The sequence below is a fragment of the Castor canadensis genome, chromosome 17, assembly GCF_047511655.1.
Source record: "Castor canadensis chromosome 17, mCasCan1.hap1v2, whole genome shotgun sequence".
Lineage (NCBI taxonomy): Eukaryota > Metazoa > Chordata > Mammalia > Rodentia > Castoridae > Castor > Castor canadensis.
This window is the reverse complement of record NC_133402.1, coordinates 33,658,110-33,670,807: the sequence shown is the minus strand read 5'-3', so window position 1 is coordinate 33,670,807 and position 12,698 is coordinate 33,658,110.

Sequence of the window (12,698 nt, the reverse complement as noted above, 5' to 3'; positions counted from 1 at the left end):
AGATGGCTTTCTTTGGAGAGATATATGTGTTTCTTCAAATGTGCTGAATAGGCCTACTTGGAACAAAGTGTGCCTATCTCTACATTGAAAATCCTCAGTTGCCCGAAGTACTCCTTTCAAGTACTAACTCAGATCTCACAGAGAAACCATGTGCTACATGCTGCAGCTTCTAATCCCGATGGTTTCCTTTTAGAAATACATGTGTTTCTTCAATTCACATGAAGGTGTGTATTGGGAACAAAGTGAGTCAACCCAACCTTGGAAAACGTAAATTGCAGGAAGTATTCCCTTGCAAAACCTATTCAATTCGAAGTTGGAAACAATATGGGGGATGCTCCTTCTTCCACAGAGATGTTTTCTTTGAGAGACACACGTGTTTCTTCAAGTTAGCTGGACAGGCCTATTTGCTTACTGACTGTAACATATAAGATTTCTTTGGAGAGATACATGTGTTTCTTCAATGCAGCTGAAAAATGCCAATGTGGAAATAAGGGAGCCTCTCTCCACCATGAAGCACCCTGTTGCAGGAAGTATTCCATTTACAAACAAACACAATCTCCCAGGGAGACAATGTGCTATTACTCATGCTTCCAGCAGAGATGGTTTTTTTGGAGAAATATATGTGTTTCTTCAAATCTGCTGAACAGGCCTATTAGGAACAAAGAGAGCCTATGTCTACATTGAAAAAGCTAAATTGCCTGAAGTACTCCTTTCAAATATTAACTCAGCTGTCACAGGGAAACAATGAGCTGCACGGTACAGCTTCTAACATAGATGGTTTCCTTTTAGAGGTACGTGTGTTTCTTCAACTCACCTGCCTGTGTCTATCTGGAAAAAAGTGAGCCTATCCCAACCTTGAAAACCCTAAGCTGTAGGAAGTATTCCTATGCAAAGCCTTCTCAATTCTTACTGGGATACAATGTGTTGGATTCTCCTGCTTCTCACACAGATGTTTTCTGTCAAAAGACACATGTGTTTGTTCAAATTAGCCGGGGAGGCCTATTTGGAACAAACAACCCTTTGTTCCCCTTGCAAATTCTGAATGGTGGGAAGAAATTCTTTTAAAATACTCATTTTTAACAGGGAAGCAATGTGCTAGATGTTGAAGATTGTAACATAGATAGTTTTCTTTGCAGAGACACTGATGTTTTTACAACTTAGCTCACAGGCCTACGTGGAAGATAGAGAGCCTATCTCCCTTTGAAAAACGTAAGTTGCCCAAAGTATTCCTTTTAAAATGAAACTCAATTCTCTGAGGGAAAGAATGTGCTATATGCTCCTGATTCTGACTCAAGTGGTTTCTTTTGAGATACATGAGTTCCTTTAACTCTGCTGAAAGGGCCTATTTGGAACAAACAGCCTATCTCCACCTTGAATTTCAAAGATGCAGGAAGTACTGCTTTCAAAAACTTACTGGTTTTTACACGGGTAAACAATGAAGTACATGGCGAAGTTTGTAATCTAGTTGGTTTTCGTTTAGTGCTCCATGTGTTTCTTGAACTCATCTGAATAGGCCCATTTGGAACAAAGAGAGCCTACGTTCACTTTGAAAAATGTAATTTATAGGAAGTACTCCTATCAATAATTAACTCTCTTCTCAGAGGTATACTAGGTCCTAGATTCTATAGCTTGTATCACAGATAGTTTACTGTCAAGAGATAAATGTGTTTCTTCAACTTGCCTGAATAGGCCTATTTCAAAAAAAAGAGCTGATTTTCCCTTTGAAAAACCTAAGTCACAGGAAGTATTCCTTCAAAAACCAGCTCAATTCTCGCAGTGAAACAAGCTCCTAGATGCTGCAGTTTTGAACATAGATGGTTTTCTTTGGACAGATACATGTCTTTGTTCACCTCAGCTGAATAGACCTATTTGTTACAAAGAGAGCCTCTCTCCACCTTGAAAAACCTAAGTTGCCAAAGTGTTCATTTTCTATGTACTGAATACTCAGAGGGAAACAATGTGCTACATGTTGCAGCTTCTAGCATTGATGGTTTTCTGGAGATATAAATCTGTTTCTTCACATCAGCTGAATGGTCTTATTTGAAAAAAGGTAAACTTATCTCAACCTTGAAACATACGTTGCTGGAAAGTAGGACGTTCAGGAACATACTCCACTGTCACAGGGAAATAATGTGCTAGAAGCTCCTGCTTCTACTACAGATGATTTCCTTTCTAGAGATACATGTGTTTCTTCCAATTAGCTGAAAAGACCTAATTGAAAAAAGCGAGATTTCTCCACCTTCAAAATTCTCACTGGCAGAGAGTATTTCTTAGGAAAATTAACTACTCTCCATCAGAGAAACAACAGCAAGATACTGAAGCTTGTCACACAGACAGTTTTCTTTTCTTTGGAGAGATTTCTTTGCTCTTTCAACTCAGGTTCGTAGGCCTAGTTGGAACACAGAAAGCCAATCTCCACATTGAAAAACCTACGTTCCCATATGTATTCCTTTGAAAAACGAAATCCATTTTCATCAGAAAACAATGTACGAGATGCTGAGCTTCTACAATACATGGTTCTCTTGGAGAGATAAATGTGTTGCTTCAACTCAGCTGAATTTGCCTCTTTGGAACAATGTGATCTCATGTGAACCTTGGAAAACGTCCGTCGCGGGAAGTAGTCCTTGCAAAACCGTACTCAATTTTCTCAGGAGACAATGGGCTAGATGCTCCTATTTCTGAAACAGACGGTTTTCTTTCAAGTTATGCATGTGTTTCTTTAAATTAGCTGGCTAGGCCTATTTTGAACAAAGAGATCTTATCTCCATATTGAGAAACTGAAGTTGCTCTAGGTATTTCATTGACAAACTACACTCAATCTGACAAGGAAACAATGTGTTAGATATTCCTTCTGGTAACATAGATGGTTTTCTTCGGAGAGAAACACGTGTTTGTTCAAATCAGCTGAAAAGGCCTCCATGATACAAAGGGAGCCTATCTCCATCCTGAAAAACCTAAGTTGCAAGAAGTATTCCTTTTAAATCTACTGACTACTCACATGGAAACAATATGCTAGATGCTGCAGCTTGTAGTTAGACGGTTTTCTTTGGAGAGACACATGTGTTTCTTCACCTCAGCTGAATTGACCTGTTTTGAACCAAGAGAGTCTACCTCCACCTTGAAAATCCTAACTTGCAGGAAGTATTTCTTTGAAAAAACTGGCAAAAGTCTCCCAGGGTGACAATGTTCTTATTCTCCAGGGTCAAACAGAGATGGTTTTCTTTCAGGAGATACATGTGTTCCTTTAAGTCATATAGAAAGGCCTATTTTGTAACAAAGAGCCCATATCCACATTGAATGACCTATGTTGCAGGAGGAATTCCTTTCCAAATCTATCTCGGTTCTCACAGGGAAGCAATGTGCTAGATGTTGCTGCTTGTAACATATAATGTTTCTTGGGAGAGATCCCTTTGTCTTCAACTCAGCTGAACAGGCCAACGTAGAAAAAAGGGAGCCTATCTCCACCGTGAGAAACCATGCTGCAGGAAGTATTCCAATCAAAAACAAACTTATCTCACGGGGAAACAATGTGCTACCATTCCTGCTTCCAACAGAGATGGTGTTCTTTCGAGAGGTATGTGTGTTTCTTGAAATCTGCGGAATAGGCCTATTGGAAACAAAGTGAGCCTATGTCTACATTGAAAGACCTAAACTGCCTGAAGTACTCCTTTCAAATAGTAACTCAGCTCTCTCACAGAATCAATGTGCTACATGCTGCAGCGTCTAATCTAGATGGTTTCCTTTTAGAGATACATGTGTTTCTTCAATTCACCTGATTGTGTGTATTGGGAACAAAGTGAGCCAACCCACCCTTGGAAAACGTAAGTTGCAGGAAGTCTTTCTTTGACAAACTTACTAAATTCTCACAGGGAAACAATGCCCGAATATTCCTGCTTCCAACAGAGATGGCTTTCTTTGGAGAGATATATGTGTTTCTTCAAATGTGCTGAATAGGCCTACTTGGAACAAAGTGTGCCTATCTCTACATTGAAAATCCTCAGTTGCCCGAAGTACTCCTTTCAAGTACTAACTCAGATCTCACAGAGAAACCATGTGCTACATGCTGCAGCTTCTAATCCCGATGGTTTCCTTTTAGAAATACATGTGTTTCTTCAATTCACATGAAGGTGTGTATTGGGAACAAAGTGAGTCAACCCAACCTTGGAAAACGTAAATTGCAGGAAGTATTCCCTTGCAAAACCTATTCAATTCGAAGTTGGAAACAATATGGGGGATGCTCCTTCTTCCACAGAGATGTTTTCTTTGAGAGACACACGTGTTTCTTCAAGTTAGCTGGACAGGCCTATTTGCTTACTGACTGTAACATATAAGATTTCTTTGGAGAGATACATGTGTTTCTTCAATGCAGCTGAAAAATGCCAATGTGGAAATAAGGGAGCCTCTCTCCACCATGAAGCACCCTGTTGCAGGAAGTATTCCATTTACAAACAAACACAATCTCCCAGGGAGACAATGTGCTATTACTCATGCTTCCAGCAGAGATGGTTTTTTTGGAGAAATATATGTGTTTCTTCAAATCTGCTGAACAGGCCTATTAGGAACAAAGAGAGCCTATGTCTACATTGAAAAAGCTAAATTGCCTGAAGTACTCCTTTCAAATATTAACTCAGCTGTCACAGGGAAACAATGAGCTGCACGGTACAGCTTCTAACATAGATGGTTTCCTTTTAGAGGTACGTGTGTTTCTTCAACTCACCTGCCTGTGTCTATCTGGAAAAAAGTGAGCCTATCCCAACCTTGAAAACCCTAAGCTGTAGGAAGTATTCCTATGCAAAGCCTTCTCAATTCTTACTGGGATACAATGTGGTGGATTCTCCTGCTTCTCACACAGATGTTTTCTGTCAAAAGACACATGTGTTTGTTCAAATTAGCCGGGGAGGCCTATTTGGAACAAACAACCCTTTGTTCCCCTTGCAAATTCTGAATGGTGGGAAGAAATTCTTTTAAAATACTCATTTTTAACAGGGAAGCAATGTGCTAGATGTTGAAGATTGTAACATAGATAGTTTTCTTTGCAGAGACACTGATGTTTTTACAACTTAGCTCACAGGCCTACGTGGAAGATAGAGAGCCTATCTCCCTTTGAAAAACGTAAGTTGCCCAAAGTATTCCTTTTAAAATGAAACTCAATTCTCTGAGGGAAAGAATGTGCTATATGCTCCTGATTCTGACTCAAGTGGTTTCTTTTGAGATACATGAGTTCCTTTAACTCTGCTGAAAGGGCCTATTTGGAACAAACAGCCTATCTCCACCTTGAATTTCAAAGATGCAGGAAGTACTGCTTTCAAAAACTTACTGGTTTTTACACGGGTAAACAATGAAGTACATGGCGAAGTTTGTAATCTAGTTGGTTTTCGTTTAGTGCTCCATGTGTTTCTTGAACTCATCTGAATAGGCCCATTTGGAACAAAGAGAGCCTACGTTCACTTTGAAAAATGTAATTTATAGGAAGTACTCCTATCAATAATTAACTCTCTTCTCAGAGGTATACTAGGTCCTAGATTCTATAGCTTGTATCACAGATAGTTTACAGTCAAGAGATAAATGTGTTTCTTCAACTTGCCTGAATAGGCCTATTTCAAAAAAAAGAGCTGATTTTCCCTTTGAAAAACCTAAGTCACAGGAAGTATTCCTTCAAAAACCAGCTCAATTCTCGCAGTGAAACAAGCTCCTAGATGCTGCAGTTTTGAACATAGATGGTTTTCTTTGGACAGATACATGTCTTTGTTCACCTCAGCTGAATAGACCTATTTGTTACAAAGAGAGCCTCTCTCCACCTTGAAAAACCTAAGTTGCCAAAGTGTTCATTTTCTATGTACTGAATACTCAGAGGGAAACAATGTGCTACATGTTGCAGCTTCTAGCATTGATGGTTTTCTGGAGATATAAATCTGTTTCTTCACATCAGCTGAATGGTCTTATTTGAAAAAAGGTAAACTTATCTCAACCTTGAAACATACGTTGCTGGAAAGTAGGACGTTCAGGAACATACTCCACTGTCACAGGGAAATAATGTGCTAGAAGCTCCTGCTTCTACTACAGATGATTTCCTTTCTAGAGATACATGTGTTTCTTCCAATTAGCTGAAAAGACCTAATTGAAAAAAGCGAGATTTCTCCACCTTCAAAATTCTCACTGGCAGAGAGTATTTCTTAGGAAAATTAACTACTCTCCATCAGAGAAACAACAGCAAGATACTGAAGCTTGTCACACAGACAGTTTTCTTTTCTTTGGAGAGATTTCTTTGCTCTTTCAACTCAGTTTCGTAGGCCTAGTTGGAACACAGAAAGCCAATCTCCACATTGAAAAACCTACGTTCCCATATGTATTCCTTTGAAAAACGAAATCCATTTTCATCAGAAAACAATGTACGAGATGCTGAGCTTCTACAATACATGGTTCTCTTGGAGAGATAAATGTGTTGCTTCAACTCAGCTGAATTTGCCTCTTTGGAACAATGTGATGTCATGTGAACCTTGGAAAACGTCCGTCGCGGGAAGTAGTCCTTGCAAAACCGTACTCAATTTTCTCAGGAGACAATGGGCTAGATGCTCCTATTTCTGAAACAGACGGTTTTCTTTCAAGTTATGCATGTGTTTCTTTAAATTAGCTGGCTAGGCCTATTTTGAACAAAGAGATCTTATCTCCATATTGAGAAACTGAAGTTGCTCTAGGTATTTCATTGACAAACTACACTCAATCTGACAAGGAAACAATGTGTTAGATATTCCTTCTGGTAACATAGATGGTTTTCTTCGGAGAGAAACACGTGTTTGTTCAAATCAGCTGAAAAGGCCTCCATGATACAAAGGGAGCCTATCTCCATCCTGAAAAACCTAAGTTGCAAGAAGTATTCCTTTTAAATCTACTGACTACTCACATGGAAACAATATGCTAGATGCTGCAGCTTGTAGTTAGACGGTTTTCTTTGGAGAGACACATGTGTTTCTTCACCTCAGCTGAATTGACCTGTTTTGAACCAAGAGAGTCTACCTCCACCTTGAAAATCCTAACTTGCAGGAAGTATTTCTTTGAAAAAACTGGCAAAAGTCTCCCAGGGTGACAATGTTCTTATTCTCCAGGGTCAAACAGAGATGGTTTTCTTTCAGGAGATACATGTGTTCCTTTAAGTCATATAGAAAGGCCTATTTTGTAACAAAGAGCCCATATCCACATTGAATGACCTATGTTGCAGGAGGAATTCCTTTCCAAATCTATCTCGATTCTCACAGGGAAGCAATGTGCTAGATGTTGCTGCTTGTAACATATAATGTTTCTTGGGAGAGATCCCTTTGTCTTCAACTCAGCTGAACAGGCCAACGTAGAAAAAAGGGAGCCTATCTCCACCGTGAGAAACCATGCTGCAGGAAGTATTCCAATCAAAAACAAACTTATCTCACGGGGAAACAATGTGCTACCATTCCTGCTTCCAACAGAGATGGTGTTCTTTCGAGAGGTATGTGTGTTTCTTGAAATCTGCGGAATAGGCCTATTGGAAACAAAGTGAGCCTATGTCTACATTGAAAGACCTAAACTGCCTGAAGTACTCCTTTCAAATAGTAACTCAGCTCTCTCACAGAATCAATGTGCTACATGCTGCAGCGTCTAATCTAGATGGTTTCCTTTTAGAGATACATGTGTTTCTTCAATTCACCTGATTGTGTGTATTGGGAACAAAGTGAGCCAACCCACCCTTGGAAAACGTAAGTTGCAGGAAGTCTTTCTTTGACAAACTTACTAAATTCTCACAGGGAAACAATGCCCGAATATTCCTGCTTCCAACAGAGATGGCTTTCTTTGGAGAGATATATGTGTTTCTTCAAATGTGCTGAATAGGCCTACTTGGAACAAAGTGTGCCTATCTCTACATTGAAAATCCTCAGTTGCCCGAAGTACTCCTTTCAAGTACTAACTCAGATCTCACAGAGAAACCATGTGCTACATGCTGCAGCTTCTAATCCCGATGGTTTCCTTTTAGAAATACATGTGTTTCTTCAATTCACATGAAGGTGTGTATTGGGAACAAAGTGAGTCAACCCAACCTTGGAAAACGTAAATTGCAGGAAGTATTCCCTTGCAAAACCTATTCAATTCGAAGTTGGAAACAATATGGGGGATGCTCCTTCTTCCACAGAGATGTTTTCTTTGAGAGACACACGTGTTTCTTCAAGTTAGCTGGACAGGCCTATTTGCTTACTGACTGTAACATATAAGATTTCTTTGGAGAGATACATGTGTTTCTTCAATGCAGCTGAAAAATGCCAATGTGGAAATAAGGGAGCCTCTCTCCACCATGAAGCACCCTGTTGCAGGAAGTATTCCATTTACAAACAAACACAATCTCCCAGGGAGACAATGTGCTATTACTCATGCTTCCAGCAGAGATGGTTTTTTTGGAGAAATATATGTGTTTCTTCAAATCTGCTGAACAGGCCTATTAGGAACAAAGAGAGCCTATGTCTACATTGAAAAAGCTAAATTGCCTGAAGTACTCCTTTCAAATATTAACTCAGCTGTCACAGGGAAACAATGAGCTGCACGGTACAGCTTCTAACATAGATGGTTTCCTTTTAGAGGTACGTGTGTTTCTTCAACTCACCTGCCTGTGTCTATCTGGAAAAAAGTGAGCCTATCCCAACCTTGAAAACCCTAAGCTGTAGGAAGTATTCCTATGCAAAGCCTTCTCAATTCTTACTGGGATACAATGTGGTGGATTCTCCTGCTTCTCACACAGATGTTTTCTGTCAAAAGACACATGTGTTTGTTCAAATTAGCCGGGGAGGCCTATTTGGAACAAACAACCCTTTGTTCCCCTTGCAAATTCTGAATGGTGGGAAGAAATTCTTTTAAAATACTCATTTTTAACAGGGAAGCAATGTGCTAGATGTTGAAGATTGTAACATAGATAGTTTTCTTTGCAGAGACACTGATGTTTTTACAACTTAGCTCACAGGCCTACGTGGAAGATAGAGAGCCTATCTCCCTTTGAAAAACGTAAGTTGCCCAAAGTATTCCTTTTAAAATGAAACTCAATTCTCTGAGGGAAAGAATGTGCTATATGCTCCTGATTCTGACTCAAGTGGTTTCTTTTGAGATACATGAGTTCCTTTAACTCTGCTGAAAGGGCCTATTTGGAAGAAACAGCCTATCTCCACCTTGAATTTCAAAGATGCAGGAAGTACTGCTTTCAAAAACTTACTGGTTTTTACACGCTTAAACAATGAAGTACATGGCGAAGTTTGTAATCTAGTTGGTTTTCGTTTAGTGCTCCATGTGTTTCTTGAACTCATCTGAATAGGCCCATTTGGAACAAAGAGAGCCTACGTTCACTTTGAAAAATGTAATTTGTAGGAAGTACTCCTATCAATAATTAACTCTCTTCTCAGAGGTATACTAGGTCCTAGATTCTATAGCTTGTATCACAGATAGTTTACTGTCAAGAGATAAATGTGTTTCTTCAACTTGCCTGAATAGGCCTATTTCAAAAAAAAAGAGCTGATTTTCCCTTTGAAAAACCTAAGTCACAGGAAGTATTCCTTCAAAAACCAGCTCAATTCTCGCAGTGAAACAAGCTCCTAGATGCTGCAGTTTTGAACATAGATGGTTTTCTTTGGACAGATACATGTCTTTGTTCACCTCAGCTGAATAGACCTATTTGTTACAAAGAGAGCCTCTCTCCACCTTGAAAAACCTAAGTTGCCAAAGTGTTCATTTTCTATGTACTGAATACTCAGAGGGAAACAATGTGCTACATGTTGCAGCTTCTAGCATTGATGGTTTTCTGGAGATATAAATCTGTTTCTTCACATCAGCTGAATGGTCTTATTTGAAAAAAGGTAAACTTATCTCAACCTTGAAACATACGTTGCTGGAAAGTAGGACGTTCAGGAACATACTCCACTGTCACAGGGAAATAATGTGCTAGAAGCTCCTGCTTCTACTACAGATGATTTCCTTTCTAGAGATACATGTGTTTCTTCCAATTAGCTGAAAAGACCTAATTGAAAAAAGCGAGATTTCTCCACCTTCAAAATTCTCACTGGCAGAGAGTATTTCTTAGGAAAATTAACTACTCTCCATCAGAGAAACAACAGCAAGATACTGAAGCTTGTCACATAGACGGTTGTCTTTTCTTTGGAGAGATTTCTTTGTTCTTTCAACTCAGGTTCGTAGGCCTAGTTGGAACACAGAAAGCCAATCTCCACATTGAAAAACCTACGTTCCCATATGTATTCCTTTGAAAAACGAAATCCATTTTCATCAGAAAACAATGTACGAGATGCTGAGCTTCTACAATACATGGTTCTCTTGGAGAGATAAATGTGTTGCTTCAACTCAGCTGAATTTGCCTCTTTGGAACAATGTGATGTCATGTGAACCTTGGAAAACGTCCGTCGCGGGAAGTAGTCCTTGCAAAACCGTACTCAATTTTCTCAGGAGACAATGGGCTAGATGCTCCTATTTCTGAAACAGACGGTTTTCTTTCAAGTTATGCATGTGTTTCTTTAAATTAGCTGGCTAGGCCTATTTTGAACAAAGAGATCTTATCTCCATATTGAGAAACTGAAGTTGCTCTAGGTATTTCATTGACAAACTACACTCAATCTGACAAGGAAACAATGTGTTAGATATTCCTTCTGGTAACATAGATGGTTTTCTTCGGAGAGAAACACGTGTTTGTTCAAATCAGCTGAAAAGGCCTCCATGATACAAAGGGAGCCTATCTCCATCCTGAAAAACCGAAGTTGCAAGAAGTATTCCTTTTAAATCTACTGACTACTCACATGGAAACAATATGCTAGATGCTGCAGCTTGTAGTTAGACGGTTTTCTTTGGAGAGACACATGTGTTTCTTCACCTCAGCTGAATTGACCTGTTTGGAACCAAGAGAGTCTACCTCCACCTTGAAAATCCTAACTTGCAGGAAGTATTTCTTTGAAAAAACTGGCAAAAGTCTCCCAGGGTGACAATGTTCTTATTCTCCAGGGTCAAACAGAGATGGTTTTCTTTCAGGAGATACATGTGTTCCTTTAAGTCATATAGAAAGGCCTATTTTGTAACAAAGAGCCCATATCCACATTGAATGACCTATGTTGCAGGAGGAATTCCTTTCCAAATCTATCTCGGTTCTCACAGGGAAGCAATGTGCTAGATGTTGCTGCTTGTAACATATAATGTTTCTTGGGAGAGATCCCTTTGTCTTCAACTCAGCTGAACAGGCCAACGTAGAAAAAAGGGAGCCTATCTCCACCGTGAGAAACCATGCTGCAGGAAGTATTCCAATCAAAAACAAACTTATCTCACGGGGAAACAATGTGCTACCATTCCTGCTTCCAACAGAGATGGTGTTCTTTCGAGAGGTATGTGTGTTTCTTGAAATCTGCGGAATAGGCCTATTGGAAACAAAGTGAGCCTATGTCTACATTGAAAGACCTAAACTGCCTGAAGTACTCCTTTCAAATAGTAACTCAGCTCTCTCACAGAATCAATGTGCTACATGCTGCAGCGTCTAATCTAGATGGTTTCCTTTTAGAGATACATGTGTTTCTTCAATTCACCTGATTGTGTGTATTGGGAACAAAGTGAGCCAACCCACCCTTGGAAAACGTAAGTTGCAGGAAGTCTTTCTTTGACAAACTTACTAAATTCTCACAGGGAAACAATGCCCGAATATTCCTGCTTCCAACAGAGATGGCTTTCTTTGGAGAGATATATGTGTTTCTTCAAATGTGCTGAATAGGCCTACTTGGAACAAAGTGTGCCTATCTCTACATTGAAAATCCTCAGTTGCCCGAAGTACTCCTTTCAAGTACTAACTCAGATCTCACAGAGAAACCATGTGCTACATGCTGCAGCTTCTAATCCCGATGGTTTCCTTTTAGAAATACATGTGTTTCTTCAATTCACATGAAGGTGTGTATTGGGAACAAAGTGAGTCAACCCAACCTTGGAAAACGTAAATTGCAGGAAGTATTCCCTTGCAAAACCTATTCAATTCGAAGTTGGAAACAATATGGGGGATGCTCCTTCTTCCACAGAGATGTTTTCTTTGAGAGACACACGTGTTTCTTCAAGTTAGCTGGACAGGCCTATTTGCTTACTGACTGTAACATATAAGATTTCTTTGGAGAGATACATGTGTTTCTTCAATGCAGCTGAAAAATGCCAATGTGGAAATAAGGGAGCCTCTCTCCACCATGAAGCACCCTGTTGCAGGAAGTATTCCATTTACAAACAAACACAATCTCCCAGGGAGACAATGTGCTATTACTCATGCTTCCAGCAGAGATGGTTTTTTTGGAGAAATATATGTGTTTCTTCAAATCTGCTGAACAGGCCTATTAGGAACAAAGAGAGCCTATGTCTACATTGAAAAAGCTAAATTGCCTGAAGTACTCCTTTCAAATATTAACTCAGCTGTCTCAGGGAAACAATGAGCTGCACGGTACAGCTTCTAACATAGATGGTTTCCTTTTAGAGGTACGTGTGTTTCTTCAACTCACCTGCCTGTGTCTATCTGGAAAAAAGTGAGCCTATCCCAACCTTGAAAACCCTAAGCTGTAGGAAGTATTCCTATGCAAAGCCTTCTCAATTCTTACTGGGATACAATGTGGTGGATTCTCCTGCTTCTCACACAGATGTTTTCTGTCAAAAGACACATGTGTTTGTTCAAATTA